This window comes from Carassius auratus, chromosome 11 (genome assembly GCF_003368295.1).
Source record: "Carassius auratus strain Wakin chromosome 11, ASM336829v1, whole genome shotgun sequence".
Taxonomy (NCBI): domain Eukaryota; kingdom Metazoa; phylum Chordata; class Actinopteri; order Cypriniformes; family Cyprinidae; genus Carassius; species Carassius auratus.
In genome coordinates, this window is record NC_039253.1 from 14,339,063 (window position 1) to 14,360,413 (window position 21,351).

Consider the following 21,351-nt stretch of genomic DNA (forward strand, 5'->3'; position numbering starts at 1 on the left):
GACTTGGACAGCCAGAATTACTTTAGACATCCGTAAGGATATGATGTGAAGCTTTAAAAAAAAGTAATAATTTAGTACATATGTAGTCAGACAAACAATCCCTGACAAGTGAATACTTCATTTAATTCCCTACGTCCAGCAATCAGTCAGAATCAAAGCAGCTGCTTTGGCTCAGAGTACCAGCCTTGTTCTAATCAACACCATTTACCATGATCTTGGCAGCTCTGCTGAAGGCAGAGGCAGCACATGGTGCAACCGAGCAGTGGCGCGGCCCCCAAGTCTTAGACAGTCATTAGCAATAATGCTTATTATGTTAGAGTTCCTGGTTGGTCGCCAGCTATGTTAAAAGTTTTATGTATCCTTGAATTAACCAAAGAGCCAAGCTGAGATGTATATTAAAGAAGCAATTTCACACAAGCAAGTGTGCTGAGGTACTGAATATTCAGAACAACACTGTGATTAGGCATGAAATATTGACTTTAAATAAAATTTAAATGAGCCAACATTGATTACCTTGCATTTTAGATATTTCATTTTTTTCTTAGAATGAAAATGGTTCCAAAGGAAACCAAAGCATTAAACATTGCATGCCCTTTGTCTGGTTAGAAATCTAAATAAAAGATATTAAGATTTGTTTTAAAAGAACTACTGTATATTCGATCTTACTGAACGTAATTTTTTTTCCACTGTATTTTAACTTGTTAATGCTTAAAACAAGAACAAATCTGGCAAAAAAAAAAAAAAACAGTGTGATCATTTTTTCCCCCTTAAATTTCCTATTCTTTACATGCAGCTGAAAGCAATGATAGATAACAACCCAATCACACTGCACTGCTCATATAGTCTGGTCTAGATGCAATCGAAGTGATACAAACAGTAAAGCATCTTGGGGTTGTTGTACTAACTGAAGATATCAGATTAGAAGACTGAAACTAACTCGTTTAAAATTCTTATATATGCATAAAGCCATTCTGAGTGTTTTGGGCTGTACAATACGATTATATCAGGGCAGGAAAACCCCTCGTTGAATATCTGGCTTATTCTTCTTTTGGCCTTGATCGTTCTCCCAAAAATCTTCTTTTAACAATGCAATTGAGGAAGCGGAGGCACACCAAAAGTGGTTAAATGTGGTCTGGCTTGCCAGTGCACGGGCTGTGATGGACTTCCTCTGCAAAGTATTTCATTTTGGACACAGTCCCTTTCTAAACACAGCGCACCTGGGACAACAGCTTTGGTTCCAGACCCAGTGTTAATCAGCAGCAATGCATGCCTGCCAGCGGCTCGTATATACAATTAATATTGTGCCCTGACTTTTAACAGCCGATATTGCGGCTCTTATGAAAACAGAATACCGCAGAGTGCCACGACTCCAGCGTTTAGCCGAAGCAGTATGACAAAATTTTTACAGAAATCTTCCTGATTGCTGAAAGGATCTCAAAGAATTTGCAGGGAAAGTGGCAAAGAAAAATATTTAAGCAGCCCTAATGCATTCTTTCATGAGCTGTGGTGTGTCCATTGCCTGGGCAATAAGACAAAACATACCCTACAGAATCTGACGGTTGTCTCTTTGGGAAGACAAGTCATTTTCACATGAAGGTATCCATGACTAGGCCGTCTTAGTGTTTGACATTCCAGTATTGATTCCACTCTGAGGGTGTGGAGGGGATTTCCGCCGTAATCTCCAGTGAAAGAGGTAGGTTGGAACGTCTTATCTAACACCTATTTAGTCTGTCCATTTACAACGACACAAGTTGACACATGGTAAATATTCCTTTCTTTCTTTCTTCAAGCATCACTCGAAATCGCTAGATCTGCAGCTCAGAGGGCAAATCCACCTCATTTGTGTTTTGAAACAGATATTGGCAACAATCTGATAACCCTCTAGACGATTATGACTGTATAGCTCTTTGGGGGGTTTTACATAAACAGGATAATGCAAAATGCTAGTGACTAATAGCCTATCAGAGACATGCACTCCGGCAGCATTCGAGAGGGGTCAGCCGTAGTCATTAAGTTAATGTTCGTCCACAGTTTGGGCTAAACACAGCACCTTTTATGGAATTATCATAATTAGTCTAACCATTAGCCTTAATGGGGAGTAATGGCCAGTTAGATGTTATTTGGTAAAACAACACGCCAGAGGCCGAAGGTGTTTTATTACGTCTCTATATTAAGCGCGTTCTGGAAGGTAGAAAATGTTTCCAGATAGAGGACGAAGCTGGCTTTGTGCTAATTCAGTTTCCACATCAAGCAAAGGAAGGACCACCCACTGAGAAAGGCCGACTTGGCAAGTCTGTATGCTGTGACTCAGTTGAAGTTTCAGTGAATGTGATTGGACTTTTATGAGAAGCGCAACCTCGCTTGATAATGAAGCGTTTTCCTTTTTGTTGGCATCGCCAGCGCTCTGATCTAGTTGATTAATTCAGCACAGTCCATAGTAGTCCTGATAAAACCTTGTATGAAACCACAACAAAAACCCTTCCCCTGAAAATCAGTGTCAACTGTTTATCAAAATAGCATGATGTATTGCCTGGGAAAACCATAACCTCTGGCATTGCTGCGTACAACAATCATTTCTTTTTTCTTTTTTTAATGTGGGTTGTTTTATTCTGCGTTGCTCATTCCTTCGCTGCCCCTCTAATTGCATGTTTGCATTTCATTCCCTTTGGGTTAGCCCATAGAAAAGCTTTTGAACGACGAGGAGAACATGGCATCAGAAGGTAACTCTCATTCCAGCGGATGGGATCGAGCTTGTTAATCAAATGCTTTCCAGATCACACTTGAACTGGAGTAATTACTCTTTCTGAAGGAGCCGCTGCACACAAAGGCTTTAGTAAACATGTCCAATAACTGCTTTAATTGGCGCGCAGGTCGGCTAACAACCAGCTATTTGGTGTTCGAGGTTGAAGAAAAGTGTGAAATATGAATGAAAAATCACTGGGTCTTCTGTCGGAGAGATTTATGATACATTTATCAGCTCGTTTTATGCCACAGTTGGTGTTTAAGCTTGGTCATGGGCCATTTGCTCCACACAAGCACCATCTTTCTTTATTTGACTGCACGGTGTCAGCAAGAGCGCAGTTTCAAAAGCCCTGTCCTCCCCTTAGATAAACCTACTCTGGAGATGATGTATAAGGATCTAATTGCATTTCAGCTACATATTTCCTACCAAAATGACTTTATTGTACAATGTTATTGAGGTTAGGGGGTCACAGATCTATTTCTGTTGCTCTTGACTTGTAGAAACAGAACTTTCAAAACTGTTCAGTTTAATTTTTACTTTTTTTTTAATTTCTTTAAATTTCCTTAAAAAGTATGAGCTAGGTGAAATAGTAGTAACGTGATTAAACATAATTTACGATAGTATTATTAAAATGTAAAAATTATATTGCCATTATAATATATATATATATATATATATATATATATATATATATATATATATATATTATTATTTTTATATAAAAAAAAAGAAATTAAAAGTTAAGCGGAAAATGCAACTACTATATCAGATTAACACACTGTGGTCTGGAACATATTTAACTGACAAAACAAAATCATATCAGGGCTTACTGACACACTACACTGATAACATAAAAAAAATAACCAATTAGGCCTAGACAACGACATATTATCTGCTGTGACAACAACATAATTAGTTTATTTTCTTGGTTCACTTTTCCTTAACATCTAACATGTTCTAACTTATTTATCCTTTCAAACACGTGAGAAAACTTGAGCTGAGGAGCATGCAGATGTTTAAAGTCAGACATGAAGTCTTTTGTGATTGTCAGAATGCTTAATTTACCATGACTGAAGTTTCTACAACCTTTCCATGGCATTTTTAGACCATTTAAGGTATGGTGCGAAAAGCAGCTTCGATTTTCAAAAGGTGAGGTGCAATGTGTTTTTTTTTTTTCTTTGCCTTTTTAACTGCCTCATTAGTTACATTATATATTTTCTAAATAATTACCTCACTGTACCGCTTTTCGAAGCTCAATGGCTTGTACTTTATCTTTAACTCAGTTTAGACAAGAACGTGTCAGTGGTGCTGCTGATTAAGCATCGTGTCACCTTCATGGTGTTGAGAAAATGTGTTTGAAAAAGGCTTTGTGTAAAATAGTTGCTTTCTGATCAACGAGTTCTGCTCTGTTTCCTAATAAAGCTTTGAAACGCACTTGCGGTCTATCCTTTGTCCCTGCAGGTGCGTGCCGTGCGCTAGAAACACACTCACAAGCTAATTCGAGGCAAAGTAAAGCTCTCATCTGGGATTGGTAAGAGTCTCTCCAAGCACCCCAAAGACTTCCAGCTCATTCTTGATTGCACATGGCAGCCTCTGACCTGTACCGAAGGCACCCGCTGCCATGGAAGATTGATGATTATCGATGCAGAAACCCTTTGCTAATTCAGCGTACAAGGTTAGTATGCTTTCTTCAATGAGCCAGGCAGATAGCTGGCTAAATGTTTTAACCTCATCTGTGAGTAGCGATGCCATCAGTGATTTTCTCGAATAGAGAGAAATACTGGAGGACAAGGAAAGGTTACGGCCTTCAGAGTCACAAAAGGACAAAGAGTCAAGCAAAATTACATTCTCATCGATTCAGATATTTTCCCTATGTGAATATAGCAAATAAACCTTAACAGCATTCCCATCGAGAAAGTGAAAAACAGCTTTAGCATACTTTTTAGATGAAATAAATCACCTGTTATGAAATCTGGTCCATGTTAAGGAATGGAATAAACAATGACAATGAATTTGGATTAACAGTGCTGTAGAAAATGATTGGCCTGCAATATATTTGGCTTTGTTTTTTAGCGCATAACTTATTGTGGTACCTGCGATTCGTCATCTCAACACCTTTTTAGAGCTGTTTCTTGTTCTTGAGGGTGGATAAAGCAAGTGTGAGTGACATTGTACTTGCTGTTGTGGTTCTGTCAGTAAGTTCAGTTCCTCTACAGCAATGCTTCACAAGATTTTTCCTATTATTTCCTTTCAACACCCATAAGAGATAATTTCCATTCCCATAGTATCACTAAGCACTATAATTCATTTTATTTAAGGCATAATTATTACAGTGATTCACTTTTGATTAAAACTGTTAAAACCGTGGGCGGTAAACAGGCTCACCGAGTAGCTTCATCTGTCTTTTAAAGACATATGAGCTTCTCTAATTACGAGTTTTGACAGTTCAGAGGACAGTCTTTGAGAAACATTCTCTGAATGAGACCCAATGGCAAATTTATCTATAAATTAAATCCAGATGGGACGTTTAACAAGAGTCATTTGCAGTCTTGGTGTTGTGGAATTTAATTAGCATCGGGGCTCAGCTAGTATGAAATATCTCCCACAGGTCATACGACTCAAATCTACACATATCAGCAAATCTTAAGCATGATATTTAATTTGGTTTCAGCTTTTTTTTAATCATTAGATTATTCCTGAAGAATTATTTAAGCCTAGCCCTAGTGTTTGTCGTAATTTCAGTTTTTTAGGTTTGAAATTACTTATTTAGACAGAAAACTATTTAGCAGAATGTTCATTTATGCGTACACTAATAATATATGTATTATTTTGACGTATTATGAAGAAACACGAATCAACAACATTTTCATATATTAACCTAGATTAATAAATGCTGTAAAAAATCGCTGCCGGTTGTCATGATACGTAATGTGTTATGTGTTACCACTTTAAATGTTTTCTTTTTGTCTTAATTGAGCTGTATTCATTCACACCAACCCTCAGGTTTATTTACGGCATGGGTTTTCTGAACTGTTAAATATTTTAAAATGATTCCGGAGTACAGTCATTTTTGCCAGGAGCTCTTGGCAAAACATTCTTCCTTCAAACATCTTACAGCTGCCAGACACAGCGCAGGTTTAAAGTGTAAATTGGTTTCGATGACATGCCGCTAATGTAATTCCTGTAATGTAACTCTTATGAATGTGTAGTCTTCATTGACATTTCTGTTGTGTACGTTAAGTGTAGTTTGCTATTTATCACTGCTCAGGATGCAGCCAGGCAGATGTGCAGTTTAGGCAACGCTGCCAAATCTTTCAAAGAGGTGATTTCATTGCTTACAGGGCTCTTTGGATTCTGTTTGATTAATGCCATCCAGCGGCCTAACATGTCCTAACGGAGTGCAACAGTTCCTACCCATTTTTTTTTACTTTTTATTTTTAGTCCCGGAAGTATATTTATCATGTTCCTTTTTCCCCAAAGCATTTTCTTTAATGAGTTATAAGCCGTAAACCATACCAATCCGCTACAAAGTGAATTACAACATTATAAATTTTGATTTACTGCAAAACAAAAAGTGAAACTGGGCAAAAACACAAAAGTACAAGATTGTATACTTTATGCAGCTTTATTGAGGGAAGTACTGCATTCCCATGAAGCATTATAATATAAATCTACTGACTTTATTTATATGACCAATATAGTTTGTTTATTGCAATATACATTTATTTGTAGTTGGAAGACTAGTAAACGAGAGGGTGGTTGTTAATTAAGGTGACATTTCGTTTTAATGTGCTTGTTTTGATTCTTTGATTGCTGGATTTATTTTTTTTAATTTTTTTTCAGAATCATGGGTAATGTAGTTTTTCACCAGAAATTCTGCTGAATTAAATACATTCATTAAAAAAAAATAGACTGATGCTAGTTCCAACAAAACCATATACCATCGATTAACAACCTTGGAGCTCACAGTAGGTCTTTTTTAAAAGCTATCATAAAAAAAAATCATCATCATCAAAAAAAAAACATCTTTGATACAGACGCAGCTTTTAATTGAAGTGAAGATCACATCAGAGGGTTTCAGCATAAAAATGACTGTAATGTTGTAATGTTCGTCTCATTAATAGAAGGATTGTTTTTCTTAGTGAAGATTATACAGGTAAAAATTCAACTTAAATCAGTATTTAATGTTGAGACATTAATTTATTGGGTGAGTTTTCTCCACTCCAAGTCTGGGTTTTAGGCTTTAGTGAACTAAAACATTAGTGACTGTTGTTGTAAAGTATAATGGCATCATATGCGCTGCCCTGAAACAAGGGTTTGGTTACACCTCTGCATTTGCAATAAAATTTGAAATTGTTAATTAATGGATTGATTGCTCTCAAAGTAAAGATTAATAAGTAATAGAGATGGAAACATGCTCTATATTTTATTCCTATGTTACACTACAACCCATAATGAAGAACAGGTAGCATTGGAGTAGGAATCCTTATTCAACCTTTGGAAAAGTGGATGCTCTTGATTCTCATTGGCAAAAGGCAAGGCTGTTGTGAATCGAAACACACTTTTTGAATGTTACGTGGACACTGTAATTATTGCATCGAGAACTTAATGATTCATGTCAAAAGGATTAGCCCTTAAAATCTCAGTTAAACAAAGCCCTGGCATGCTGTGTATTTCAACATTAATCACTCACACGTGAGCCTAATTTTTCACGCTCGATGTCCCAAACAGGCTCTAAACAGCAGATCGTTTTTGTATATTCTAGCAAAATATCGGGCGACCTTGGCTTTCAGTTGGCCGGTGGTCACGTTTGGTTAGGTACAGGAAAAACCTGGAAATGTACTGTAAGTCCAAGCATATTTTGACACTTGAGACACTAACTGGAGCCATTACAAGCCGAGCTGTATAGCAAAGTTTAGTGCCTCATACTTCTTTAATGAAAGAGGTGTAATAACTTTCGCAGGCCGTTTTTTGTTACACACCATACTGGAAACAAATTATATGCTCTCCCACATTTTATGCGACGCTATGCAAATACCTTGTGTACTTGCTGCCTGGGTAACAAATTGCCATATCATGTGTTTCAATTACTTCTTCAGCCCAGCAAGCCAATACATCTTTCCAATGAAATGATTTGAAAGCTATGAATTATGGCCATATTTCAGTCTAAAAGAAACAAACCACTAATTGCGATGTGGCCTCTTGGTAATTTTCAAGAAAGAGCCCAGAAAGCACTCCAGCATTGGAGAGGGGAAATCGCTTACTTCTGCTCCTGCTTTATTTTGGTTTCGAATAACAGACACTACTAATTTGGTGTAGGCTCGACCTTCGGCCCCCTGCCTCTCCTCTCAAGGGAACTCTCCAATCAGCCCACAGCCTCTCCGTTTTTCCCGCCGATCCATCCCTTGCTACCAAACTGACTGGAGACCGCCTTTCCGAAATGTTTCTGCTAATTCCCATTTCCTTTATAATCACAAGCTTTCATGTGAGTGGCTCTGTGAGTCGGTGCGTGGGGGAGGTGGTGATTACTCCAGGGTCCCGAGCATTAACCTCACCAGGTGTCACTGGATGGGCTGTTTACTTCTGTGATTAATGAAGGAACTTAAAGTCTTCTTACCCCCCTAGCATCATGCTCCTTTTTAAACAAGGAGCGTGCCACTGAATCAATTGGGAGAGCTCGGACAAGCCTGTGCCGTATCAGGCTACAGAGGCAGACCTGTCAAACCGCTGCACTCTTTGTATTAGTTTGGCAGCTAGTTGGGAGGTGGCGAGGTAGAGGTGCAGTAAAGGTGAACCAGCAAGCGCGTTGTGATAATGTTTTCTTTTGGGCCAGAGACGACACAATAGTGACTTTGCGACTGACGCAACAAGAACGAAAGCTCATTTCCAGCGTTAAAGAAATTTAAACTAGCATCCATCACAACGCTTGTTGAAATGAAAAGAGTCACGGTCCAACACACGGGAGTTACAGCTGGACTTTTATTAGGCCTAAATTTTGGTAAAAAAAAGTTTGTAAAAACGAACGGTAGACAAAGCCAATCACACAGTTGGATCTGTCGAATATCCTAATTGCACGTGGCATATTGAAAAACGGACTTAAATGGTTTTAAATTTGATGTAACAGAGCGAGTTTGAGAAAGCTGGTAATGTTGGATTTACAGTGTGCAAAAATTGACATACAGAGCCCACAATTAAATGAGCATGACTGTAATGACCTCCCTAGACACCGCAGTTCAAATAATGTTAGTAACCTCGACAAGGACACGTCATTTGCTGTTGGCCTTATGACTGTTTTTACTGCCAAACGGACACGGAGTAAAAAAATAAGCTGGGCACAGTAAATTACCTAATAAGTGGAAAATATGTCCTCAGTACCATTTTTCCCAAAGGAAAGTATGCCTTTTTCTAATGCAATGTACAGTATGTTTTGCGAATTTTGTTCACAAATATTTTTGTTGTCACCAAAAAACAAACAAATAATAATTAAATGATATACCTATATGTACATTATCAGTCAAACAATTGGACACACTTGACAGAAATTATGTTTCAGGCTTAAATGCTTTAAATGACTTCTGTATATACTGAATATGCACTCTGCTATTCAAAAGTTCAGGGTTGTGAAGAGTTATTTTTATTCATACTTTCTTTCTCTCTCTCTCTCTGTAACAAAGGTGCATTAAATTGATCAAAACCAACAGTATAATTTTAAAATATCAAATAATTTTGTTATTTTTTTTCCTCAAATAAATTTACTTTTGAACTTTTAATAATAATAAAAAAATCCCTAAATAAATGTATAGCCTAAATGCTTTCACAAAAAATATTGAACAGCACAATATGTTTAATATGTTTTTAAGTAATAAAAATAAGTTTATTTTTTGAGCAGCAAATCAGGATATTAGATTCCTGAAGGATCATGTGACAGAGTAAAGTAATGACTGCTAAAATTTCACCATTGCCATTACAGGAATAACTTACATTTTCAAATATATTCAAATGAAAAAAGGGGTATTTTGAATTGTAGTAATATTTTCACAAGAGACTTTCAAACACATTCAAATATAGAGGTAAATGAACTGACCTAGAAAGTGAAGGATAAACATCCAACAAGTGTTTAGGAATAAACATTAAGGTTGTTCAGTTTGGCGGCTTCAAAGTTGCAAAAATTTAAGATTTTTTTTTTTTTTTTTTTTGCTTGGTTTGGTTTAGTACATATTTCCCATAAATTAGTTTGTGATATTTAATTGTTTTGTTGACTTTATTCTAAACTGTGGGAAATAGTAATGATAAAAAGTGTATGTGTTAAGAAAAATGGTTCTAAACAGTACCAGAAAAGGGTTCTTCAGCTTGTAACAATAGTAGAACCATTTCTGGTGCTAAATAGATTCCTTTTTAGGGTTCCATAAAGAACCATGCTTTGAAAGTGCTATATAGGACCTTAAAGGTGCTATAAATGACCTTTTTAAAGAAAGTTTATTTTCATTAATATTAGTATATTAATACTATTTAAATAAATGATTTGTTACTATTGTTTTTTTTTTAACCCCTTTATCTGCCTGGTCTTATAATATCTTATAGCGTATACTTAGGTTTCCATAAAACAACAATGTCAGTTAAGCATTTTTATTTTATTTAATGACATGTGAAATTGTTGGAAATATGACAGTGATCTAACAACTGTTATTAGCAGAATACAACTGACACTGACTGTAAATAAATATTTAAAGAAGTAAAACAAAGATAGAAACAGAAAATGAGACAAATGAAGACCAAGTTCCAGTGAAATACAGTATTTTCAAGTCCATCATTATGTGTATTTCTGAACTCGGCAGTTTCTCTCTGCAGATGATGAGGTTGCAGGATGTGACAGCATCTGAAATACACAATTGAGTTTAGAGTTACAATGTGCCTCCTTCCAATGGTTTATGTAAAAACAATTATGTTTATGAAGGCTAAAATTAGTAAACCTATAAACCTAAGAAAAAATGTCAGTGCTCTTTACAACAGCTGACAGTTGACATTGAACATGAATAAATACATAATAAAAAATAAAAACATAAATTCCAGTGAAATATATTCACAATCCTTCAGCCCTTCACAATGTTAAAAGAAAAAATAGATATAAAGTCACGGGATAGCTTTAATATTTTTTTGCGTTAACCCAAGTAATAATTACATTACATTAAATCATTTAGCAGACACTTTTATCCAAAGCGACTTACAAATGAGGGTAAGAGAAGCAATCAAAATAAAAAAGAGCAACAATATATACGTGTTGTGACAAGTCTTGGTTAGTCTGACGCAGTAGCAAGGTTTTTTTATTAATTAATTTTTTATAATAAATAAATAAATAATTATATTTATTATTAGAGCTAGTGTTAAATAAAATAAAAACAATTCTAACAATATATATATTATAAATTCAATGTTTCTGTTACTTTGTGTAGAAGAGGAGAGAAGTATCTGCTGAACAGAGCTGCTCACTTACATGACCAAAAAATTAAAAAGAGAAGCAAACATGTTTGTTCGGAAACCAGTTACAATTTGAAAGTTAAATTTGTATTTAAATTAAAGAAAGAAATCTTTACCTGTTGAGAGTGTGTTGACAGTCTGTGTAGTTGGATCACTGAGCTCCAGAAACTCAGTAATAAGGAGCTTTGTTACAGATTTAAAAAAACAAAAGGGGCGGGAATAAAGAACCTAAACTCTTACACAAAGAACCAGTTCAGCATAAAAGGTTTCTTCAGGATGCCATGGTTCTAAATAGAACTCTTACTACATGTAAAGAACCTTTAAAGAACTATCTGTGTTTACTTCTGACTGAAAGTGTAAAGTGTAATAACTTTTACAGAATTTTGGCACCGACAGTAAATATTTCCTTCTGTCTAGCCTTCTAAACACACACAAACCAGCTAAATAGTTGTCATGCAGTTAAATGTGGGTATTTCCTTACCAATAGTGTGCAAGGCAAACAGAGGAGCGCTGACGTACAATAAGGCACTCATTTTAATCGGAATGATGTACCGTGGTGCATTAAAAGCTTAACTCTTCACCATTTCCTGCACGCACGGTTGTGAAATTATTAGTCTTGCACTTTGCCTGAAAGCACTAAAGACATTTTTGCCATCAGCATTCGTCGGCAGTGTTAATCCGCTTCCTATGGAGAAGGCCGAGGGGGTGTGTGAATCCCTTCAGCTCTGACAGAGTTCCTGGAAGGAAAGGTGAGGGAAGGTTGTGTATACAGGTGATTACTTAATCACGGTATCCTCTGTGAGAGAGGGCCAACAAAAGGTCATGTCACTCCAGCAACAAAGCTCAATGTACCCTCGTAACCACTCTGCTCAAACAACACTATGCCAGAGACCTCACCTAATAAAGGAGTGGTTACACGTGTTTTGATAGCTTGGCTCATCTCAACTGAGAACCCTCCTAAAACATGCCCATGGTTTGAATATTGCATGAATTAAGACTGCGATTGCAGACATGGTTTGACTTGAGAGTCCCTTTTGGTTTGGCGTACTACTTTCATGTTTTTTGCACTTGGTAACTTCCTCTTAGATGGACTTTTGCATGTGACTGATGGCCTTCAGTTGCTGCTCTCCGTGGCCCTGCAGTCCACCCTCTCTGTGAGCCCCGACGAAACTCTACATTGTGACTGTGCGACTAAACAAACATGAAGTGGCTCTTCAGAGCTTTAAGGACTTAAGAGATTCTTAGATTTGACAGACGGAGTGAGAATAGATTGAAATGTTTTTGGACTACATTACGTTTAACTTTTTTATTATTATTAGTTTTAAGGGTGCACTCATTAATGATTTATGTTGCAGTAGTCAATGTGGTAATCATTTTAGACTGATGACATGCATAGCGACATGAATGCAGCATTGTGCTAAAGCTACCGTTTTTAGTTACCCATGCAATTATTTTTATAAATGTATTAAAGGACATTTAGACCACATCCGAAATGGCATTCTTCTCCACTATATATGTGAACAAACTACTATGTCTAAATTCAAAGTATTCATAAAACAGTAGGCAAAATGTCCCCAGTTGACTTATTATTTCAGGCAAAGTTGTGTGCATCTAACACTGTTTTACATTCATACTACATAGAACATATATTTTTAATGGTCAGTAAGTAAATACTTCTATAAAAGATGTACCAACTCAGATATTATAAGAGGGCACCTCTAACAGAAAGCACTATATTTATTCCATTTACTGGTTAACCTTAATCTGACACAAGCAGGTTATGACTTGGGTTGTGTAAAAGGAAACTAATCATCAAATTTTAGAAACTCGAGGGATTTGGAATGACATTGGCATTTGCCTAACAGCTATCAAAGGCAAGAACAGCTATTAGTGCAGTTTCTAAAATTACTCTCACACGACACTCTCATTTGCCAAGAGGCATTTAGCCCCATCACTGTGTAATGGAACACATCATTTAGGAAAGTACTGTCATTTGCCGCATGATATCCTGTCAAGTATATGCTTCAATTTAAAAAAGCTCCTGTCCTCTTGGGCAGGAAGCAGATTGTTGCATAATGCCCTTTCCAGATGTCTTGTAATATTGCAACATGCCTGCAATTAAAGTCATCATACAGTTCACAATGCACACATCGCCAGCTTCGGCGAGTAACTAACTAAAAGCAATGCTGCTAGCTTCTTTTTTTCAGTAGTTTGAGAGTAGCTCAGTTCTTTTAAAAATAGCATAGCTTTTCTAGTAACAAGCTGCTCTTTCCAATGACTGGTGGTGTATCATAAATGCTACATTGCTGTATTTGTTATTGTATTGCATGCACTGATTTGCAACCAGAGCAAACTGAGGTAATAATCAAAGACGCTCTCCCAAAATGTGTACTTACTCTCTATCATATATAGCTTTGGGAAGTTAAATTTATTGGTTCGTTCAGAGAGTTATTTAAGTCTAGATTGGAAAGATTTAAACAAACAAGTTATTCATCAAGTCCCCCCTCCACCCCCCCCCCCCCCCCCCTTTTTTTGGTTAAATTACTGTTTATCACAGTGTTTTTTAGTTTCTTTTGGTTTTCTTTTTTTTTTTTTTTTATTGCTGACTAATGGTGCAACCATCGTTTCCCAAATTGTTTTGTGCCAGTAATTATTGCTTTGATTTGATTTTAATTGCAAAAACAATACATAATCATTTGAGTTTTTTTTAAATAGCCTTCCCCTTTAAAAAAAAAAAAAAAAAAAATATATATATATATATATATATATATATATATATATATATATATATATATATATATATATATATATATATATATATATATATTCAGTCAGCTAGCTTAAAGGAATAGTTCACCCAAAAATTTAAGTTTGATGGGTTTTTTTTTTCTGCTTACCCCAAATACATCCAAGATGTAGGTGACTTTGTTTCTTCAGTAGAACACAAACCAAGATTTTTAACACAAACCGTTGCAGTCTGTCAGAGGTAAAAAAAAAATGTGTGTATATATATATATATATATATATATATATATATATATATATATATATATATATATATATATATATATATATATATATATATATATATATATATATAAAAATATAAATGCTGTTCAGTTTCTTGCAAAGACTAATCATTTTGTGTCTTTACACATCAATGTATCCTCATGAGCTGCAGGGTTTAATTAAGTTTTGTTTTTGTATGGTTTTATTTAGTTTTATTATATGTTTAGCCATGATACCCATCCAGTTCCATTATAAGACTAACAGACTGCAACGGTTTGAGTTAAAAATCTCAGTTTGTGTTCTACTGAAGAAACAAAGTCACCTACATCTGGGATGCCCTGGGGGTAAGCAGATAAACATCAAATTTTCATTTTTGGGTGAACTATCCCTTTAAGTGTCTAATATTATTAATATACAATAGTGGTATTAAGATTCTGAACTAGCTTTTTTCTATTTTCAGTTTTAATGTAAATTTTGTTTTTGCTGTTGTCATTTTATTTTCATAAATGTATATTCTTTTTATTTTAGTAATTTTAGTAGTAGTTTTAGTAGTTCACATCTTAAAATTATTTAAGTTGCATTTTTTTGCTTTATTTACCAAAAATATTTTAGTTACCAATAATAATGCTGTTTGACTGTAAATGACATTATTTCATTAGCTTGTAGTTTAACAAACTACAGTTTTAAAATAGTTCCCCCAACACCACCACCACCCCAAAAAGCACTGAAATTTATAGAAAAGTTGGTACCATTACCACAGTATTTTCCAACGTGATCTCATAAGAATATGTGTGTATTTTTACGTTAAATGTGGTCGTATTTTCTGTATATCGTCATTTTTTTTTTGTTTTGTTTTTTTGTATGCAATGATTTAGTTATTTCTCAATGCAAACCACTTTTCCAGAACTACAAGTCAAGGCACAGGTCTATCACTCACACATACTCTGCAGCTTACACAATTACATCACTGTTCACCACAAGCCATTTAGACACTCGTTGACAAACTGGCTTGCATCACCTTTTATTTTGGAGCTCTTAATGGATTATGCTATAACTGTGCCAGTCAGTTTTTCAACAGTCTTTATGAGATGGCTTTCGCTTGTCTGTTTTTCTTCCTCACTGATGTTAACTCATTCGCTCGCAGCAGCTGTTTTGAGGATCATCTGTCAAAACAAAAGGGAGCGTTTCGTCAGGGAGATGGAGGGAGGATAGAGACTGTGTTGTGACTGCCACAGGTGGGGAACCTGACAAGAGGAATAATGAAAAGTCCCCATCTGCATCCCAGGCCTGTCACTCTGGAATGCCACAGAGAAATTTTCTCAAACAGGAAAGGATAAGATGGAACATGCTTTAGTGCTTCGGTTTACGGGCGAATCGTGGCCGGATGACTGATCTGATGTTAATGAAAGACAAACAAAGCATTTGTTTGCGGCGTAAATTAAAACAGCCAGGCTACAAGATGAGAGTATAATAGTGACAGTTGGGAATTGCCGTAATGTGTCAGGTGTTAACAGGTACAGGGAATAAAGAATAGGAATGCACTTGAGAGGATTTAATTAGGCTGTTAAAGTCAGGGCAGGAGTTGAGGAAGAGGGCACATAGCTTTCAGAGGCCTTTGAATGGCAACTCTAATATCATTTGCCACATCAGTTCATGCTATTCATAATGTTTACCAGTGCTTGCAGTGTGCTACAAAAAGATGACTGAGGCGTAAAGTATGTCTTTTCACACTTGTAGATTATTTACAATTGCTTAAAATGCATGATTTACAGTAAGTGTGAAAATATGTTGTTTGAAGAACAAGTAGTCAGTTTTTTTACATGATGTGGCTCATTTATTTTAAATATCCAGTAAAACCGGTGTAATTCACTTCACATTTATTTGTTGAGCACTTTTCAAAGGGGCTGTAAAGAAATTTGAAGTTTACAGATTAATTTGTTATTAGAGGTGTCCATATGGTAAATATGATGTCAGCTAATTTACACTAGAAAAATATTTGACATGTTTTTGCAATGAGAACATGCAAAAATACTGTATATGTGTTAAACTGCAAACTTAAAGTACTAAAGGTCTATATGAACAACATTCTCAAAAGCGCTAAAAATATTTTGTACGTTTTCAAGATTACCCTTGATGTACAACAAGCCTTGCACTGCTGTAGAAGCAACCTCAGGTTACGTGCCTTACACAAAGGCAAATGATGGTAGCTCATGACTTAACCCTTTTGTGGTTTAAAATTGTGAATACAAATAAGTCATGACTGGTTTCTCATGCTCTGCTTGTTTTTAAAAGGCCTGAGTCACTGATTACTCAGAGGTCAATGAGAATAGAATGAACTTGTGAATAGTCTTCTGAATGCTATCTGTGAAACCATTAGTAAGACAAGACAATTATCAAAGATGATCTCTGATATTCAAGTGTGGCTACCTACTTGGCTATTTAAATGTATCTAAATAAAAATAAACACTTTTGAATTTACATAATGGCTAAAAGATGACTAACAGGGTTTTCCAAATTCTCTGTGATTTTTGTAATGCTGTATCACAGTCAACATCACTTTAATACGTTATGCCTGATTAAACAGTGTGTCATTTTCCCCTGTTTTCTTTAGCGCGGGTAATACGACTGCATGTGTTTGAAATCTTGTTTTTATTTTGACTTTGATCAATTTTGACAAATGTGTTACTGAAAGGTACGAAGTTTGACAAATGACACCATGAAAATCCAACTAAAGTACATGATGCAGTACATGATGCAGAACGAAACTTGAATGGCCCTTTAATAGTCTGAGGTGTGATGTTTCACCCAATTTGAATAAACATTAACTCTGTGAACATACAAAGAAAAATATGTCCATAAAACAACATCGCTTTGTATTTCAGACAGCTTTTGAAATGACTCTTGTAGTGATTATCTTTGTTTTGTTGGCCTGAGACACAATGCCTATGACTTCCCTTCCGCCGTGGGCACAAAGCCCAAGATATCATCCCAAATGTTCACACTTCTCTCAACTGAACATCATTTTGAGCAGTGTAGGGAGGCATATTTCATTCCTGTTTTAAAATCTGAACACTAAACCCAAAACACACTCGCCCATTTTTCCATGCACGCACTAACAGCCCCAAAAGCGACTCTATAATGAGATGTTGTTTGACATGCATGCAACATTTGTGCAAGCCATTTGGCATGCTGCAGAAAAAGAGCCAGAGCGGGTGAAAGAAAACAGAGAGGAAAAGAGAAAGGCTGTCATGTGAACTCTGTCTCAAAGCAAGCCCAAGATTGTAATAATAGAGAGGAAATTGAGCATTAAATACAAATCAACGGTTATTAATTTCAGCGTGACAGAAGAAGGGCGCAGAGGTTGAGCCTTTCAGCACTCCAGCGCATGCAATTGCTGTTACTTCACCTCTGTACCTCTGAAAGGAGGGGCTGCGTCACTGCGGTGTGGGACACGTTGAAGAGGACACAGAGGAGTCCTCTCTCTGTGTTTGGGTTTCATTAAGATTCATGCTCTGATTCCATTTGATGTGAAGATGATTTATGGTTAAAAGACTTATCAACAGGCAACATACTATTATTATCTCTTTATCTTCATCTCTCTCTCTCTCTCTCTCTCTCTCTTTCTCTCTCTCTCTCTCTCTCATATATATATATATATATATATATAATGTATATATGTATTCTAGTTTTTTATATTTAAACACATTTATATATTTTTGTATATGTAATGTAGTGGAGTGTTTATTTTATTGGTTTATTTTGGTACTGATGATTATGCTTTGTTTTTTGTAGGAACCACCTTCTTGGGGGGATACCCAGCCATGTTGAAGTGGGAGTTGAATTATACACAAAAGTTCTTTTAAGTCAGTGATCAATCAGAGTCTCTAGCTGCAACTGCACATTATCAAGCGCCAGGTCCTCAGTATCATGCCACGCTCGGAGAACTTACAGAGAATGATGGGACTGATCAGACATAGTGTTGGGAGGCCTTGACCTTTCAAAAGGAAGTTGCGCTTGATCCAAGTGTTTTCCAGCACCTGCAAAATGTCAACCTGTTTAGATTCGAAGCAGAGACACTGATAGGACCATCTGGACCTTCACTCATGACATCCAGCCACAGTCCGTGTTCACGGCAAGCCCACTCAGAAAATGGATCAGCCAAGACCTCATTTGTTACTTTGTGACTAGCACAAGGTGAAAGATCCACTCAAAAAAGAAGAAAAAGAAAAGGCAATTGCTATCAGGCTTAATCTTCAGTTGACTGTCTAAAAAACATTAACACATTCTTGACTCCTACTCTCATGTGGTAAAACGCCTTCAGTAAAAGGTTTTTTTTTATTTTTATCAATTGCATTTCATTCCTACTTTTATGCTCTAAATTTGTTCCTAGACTCTTAAAAATTAAGGCTTGTCATAGTGATGCCACAGAAGAACCATTTTGAAAAATCTTTCAGCGAACACTTCTTACAAAGAACAATTTTTCTTAGTGTTAAATGGAAATGTTCCATGGATGTTAAATGCTCTTTGTGTAAAAGCCAATGAAGAACTTTTAGAACATATAGCTGCATTATGTTAACCCCGTTTTGTGGAACATATCACAACCCTTCTGAAAGCACGCACATCTGCGGTAGGTCCTCTATGCCTCTTAATGAAATGGTGACAAATTTCTCTGACTTTCCATCGTCTTGGTTTCAGTGCAGTATGTCATTAACAGTTTCCATAACTTCGACCCCTATGAGAAAATACTATGTTAAACAATTCAGCAATTATACTTTTTTAACAGTCATAACTTATGTGCATCTACTTGAGAGGGCTTTTTTTCCATCTGTCCATTTTATATTAGTCGTCCTGTCAGATTCGGCGAATGGCGTTACACCTTTCCACTGGCAGACTCTGGCTGAAGCAAATGAAAATGGGTGTGAAAAAGCAAGTCAATGGACCTGACTTCACTCTTGAAATTCGGTATGACTGAAACTGCCAAGGGCAAGGTTAGGGGAGAGGCAACCATCTGGCACGCCTGCGTTTGACTGGCACATACTTAAACAATGATGCAGTTTGACAAATTTCAAGTAGAGCTTATGAAAAGATAACATAAACACAAGAGTCGCCCAGAGTTGTGCATCCACCTGTGTGCATCGCAGAGAAGTGTGAGGTAAAGGTTGCGGCTAATGAGGGAACCACTGGCTCACTCTTGGATTCAACTTCTTTGTAATGTAAATCAGTGTCAGATAAAGGGCCCATGTTTACTCTTAGTGTTAATATTTTGATCAGCATGTTTAAGGGACCCGGCTCCTTAATGCACGTGCAGTGGGATGCCTTGGCGTGGACTGCCCTGTCGTCGACCACGTTAACATGTCATAAATCTCTTGCCAGCTCCAGTGCGGCACTCCATGCTGAATCGTGAGACGTGTTCCTCTTAGATTTTCTTGGCAAATGCCGTGTTATTTCGTTTAGATTTTTTTGGCACATTAATACCCAATTAGCCATCACTGAATGAGTCTTAAAAGGATGAATGTAAGAGTATGGACTGGGTGGGCTTTAAAAAATTGCCAACTTTTTTCCATTTTTGACTTACACTTGAAAGCTTGTTTGGTATTTTCGTTGGAATCGTTCTCATTCATCCTTCCTGCAAAACACGCCGTGCACTGTAAAGTTTCACGGAAAACGTAGGAGTTTAAAATTGAGGTTTCAATAACTGAAAGCGTTGTTTTTTTTTTGGCAAATATTCTGTCATTCCCTGATTGGGGTCATTTAAGCCGCCCTTAACGGCCGACTAAACCACGTACCTGATGCAAAACAGCTGTTTATGGGTGTAAACTGTGTCTAACTGGCTGTTTTTGTCCATTGCCTCGTCATATAAACAGCCTTGATCATTCTAACCGACAGATCGATTGGCTGAGCCTCTTGGCGTTGTTACACTCTGCTTGAAGGAGTAATATTCATCAGTCACAACTGAATGTGTGTGTGGGAGTGTGTGTGTGAGAGAGAGAAGGGTTTCAATATCCATTAGCATTTTCAATCTGGAATATTTGGCTGCATTGATAATTCCATAAACATTAATACGCCTTTGCAAATTACATAAATGAATTTGAATGTTATTTAATTTCACAGAATTTTAGTCAGCTGTTGGCTTGGCTAACATTAGCAGGATCTCACAGCTGTCTGAATGTGACTCAATAAGAAGGATTTACCACATTATGCTTAGCATCAGCTATTACTTCTTGCTAATCAGGCTGTAATAATAATAAAAAAAATACTTTTTATTATTTAAATCATATTTAAGACTAACATTCTTTCTGATGCTAGTAAAATCCAGTTTGGTCAGTCTATTCTGTCAATGTGCTCTGTATATTGTATTTCTATATAGGCCTATTATTATATTATTTATAATAGACTATTTCTTTCCACATCTACCACAATGAAATAACCTATTTTATCCACTGATCACTGTGTACACATTATGGGGAAAAAAGACTGATTACAATGTAAAAGTCTTTCAATTTTGAACTATCCATCATCTAAAAAAGAAAAAAAAAAAACAGTATGACCAGCAAAAAATTTAATACTTTAATTGAGCAAAAATACATGAAATTGATAAAAAGTGACAGTATGAACATATATTATTGTATTTCAAATGCATCTCTATTAATCAAATATTCTATGAAAAATGTATCATAGTTTCCACACACACACACAAAAAAAAAAAATATTAAGCAGCACAACTGTTTTTAATATTGACAACAGAGAATGTTTCTTGAGGAGCAAATTAGCGGACATTAGAATGGCTTCTGAAAATCTATAAAAGCAGTTATTTTAAATTGTAATATTTCACAATATGAATATTTTTAGCATAAATAAATAAATAACAATAAATAAAATATAAATGTATCATTGGGCTTTTGCAACACTATCTCCTCTCACGACTTTACTTAGACTATTTGATCTCACATTATGTAGTATAATTTTTTTAGTATGTCAATTACATTAAAAGACTACACTCCAATGTACACTTCAGTTGTCAATGTCGCAATGTCCCCATTGTATTCTGTACAAATGCAGCCCATGTGGATGCTAAAAAAATATATATATATATTTTCTTTCTTATGTCTACAACAATGGACTTG

At 36.0% G+C, this 21,351-nt stretch overlaps 1 long non-coding RNA gene across 1 annotated transcript; it reads left to right on the forward strand.

The window, feature by feature from the left end:
- Window positions 1-900: 900 nt before the first annotated feature.
- On the forward strand, window positions 901-18,588 carry LOC113111348 (uncharacterized). The gene is made up of 3 exons (XR_003293305.1): window positions 901-1,693; window positions 4,205-4,418; window positions 18,020-18,588. It is a non-coding gene; the product is annotated as an uncharacterized LOC113111348 (long non-coding RNA).
- The last annotated feature ends 2,763 nt before the right edge of the window (window positions 18,589-21,351 follow it).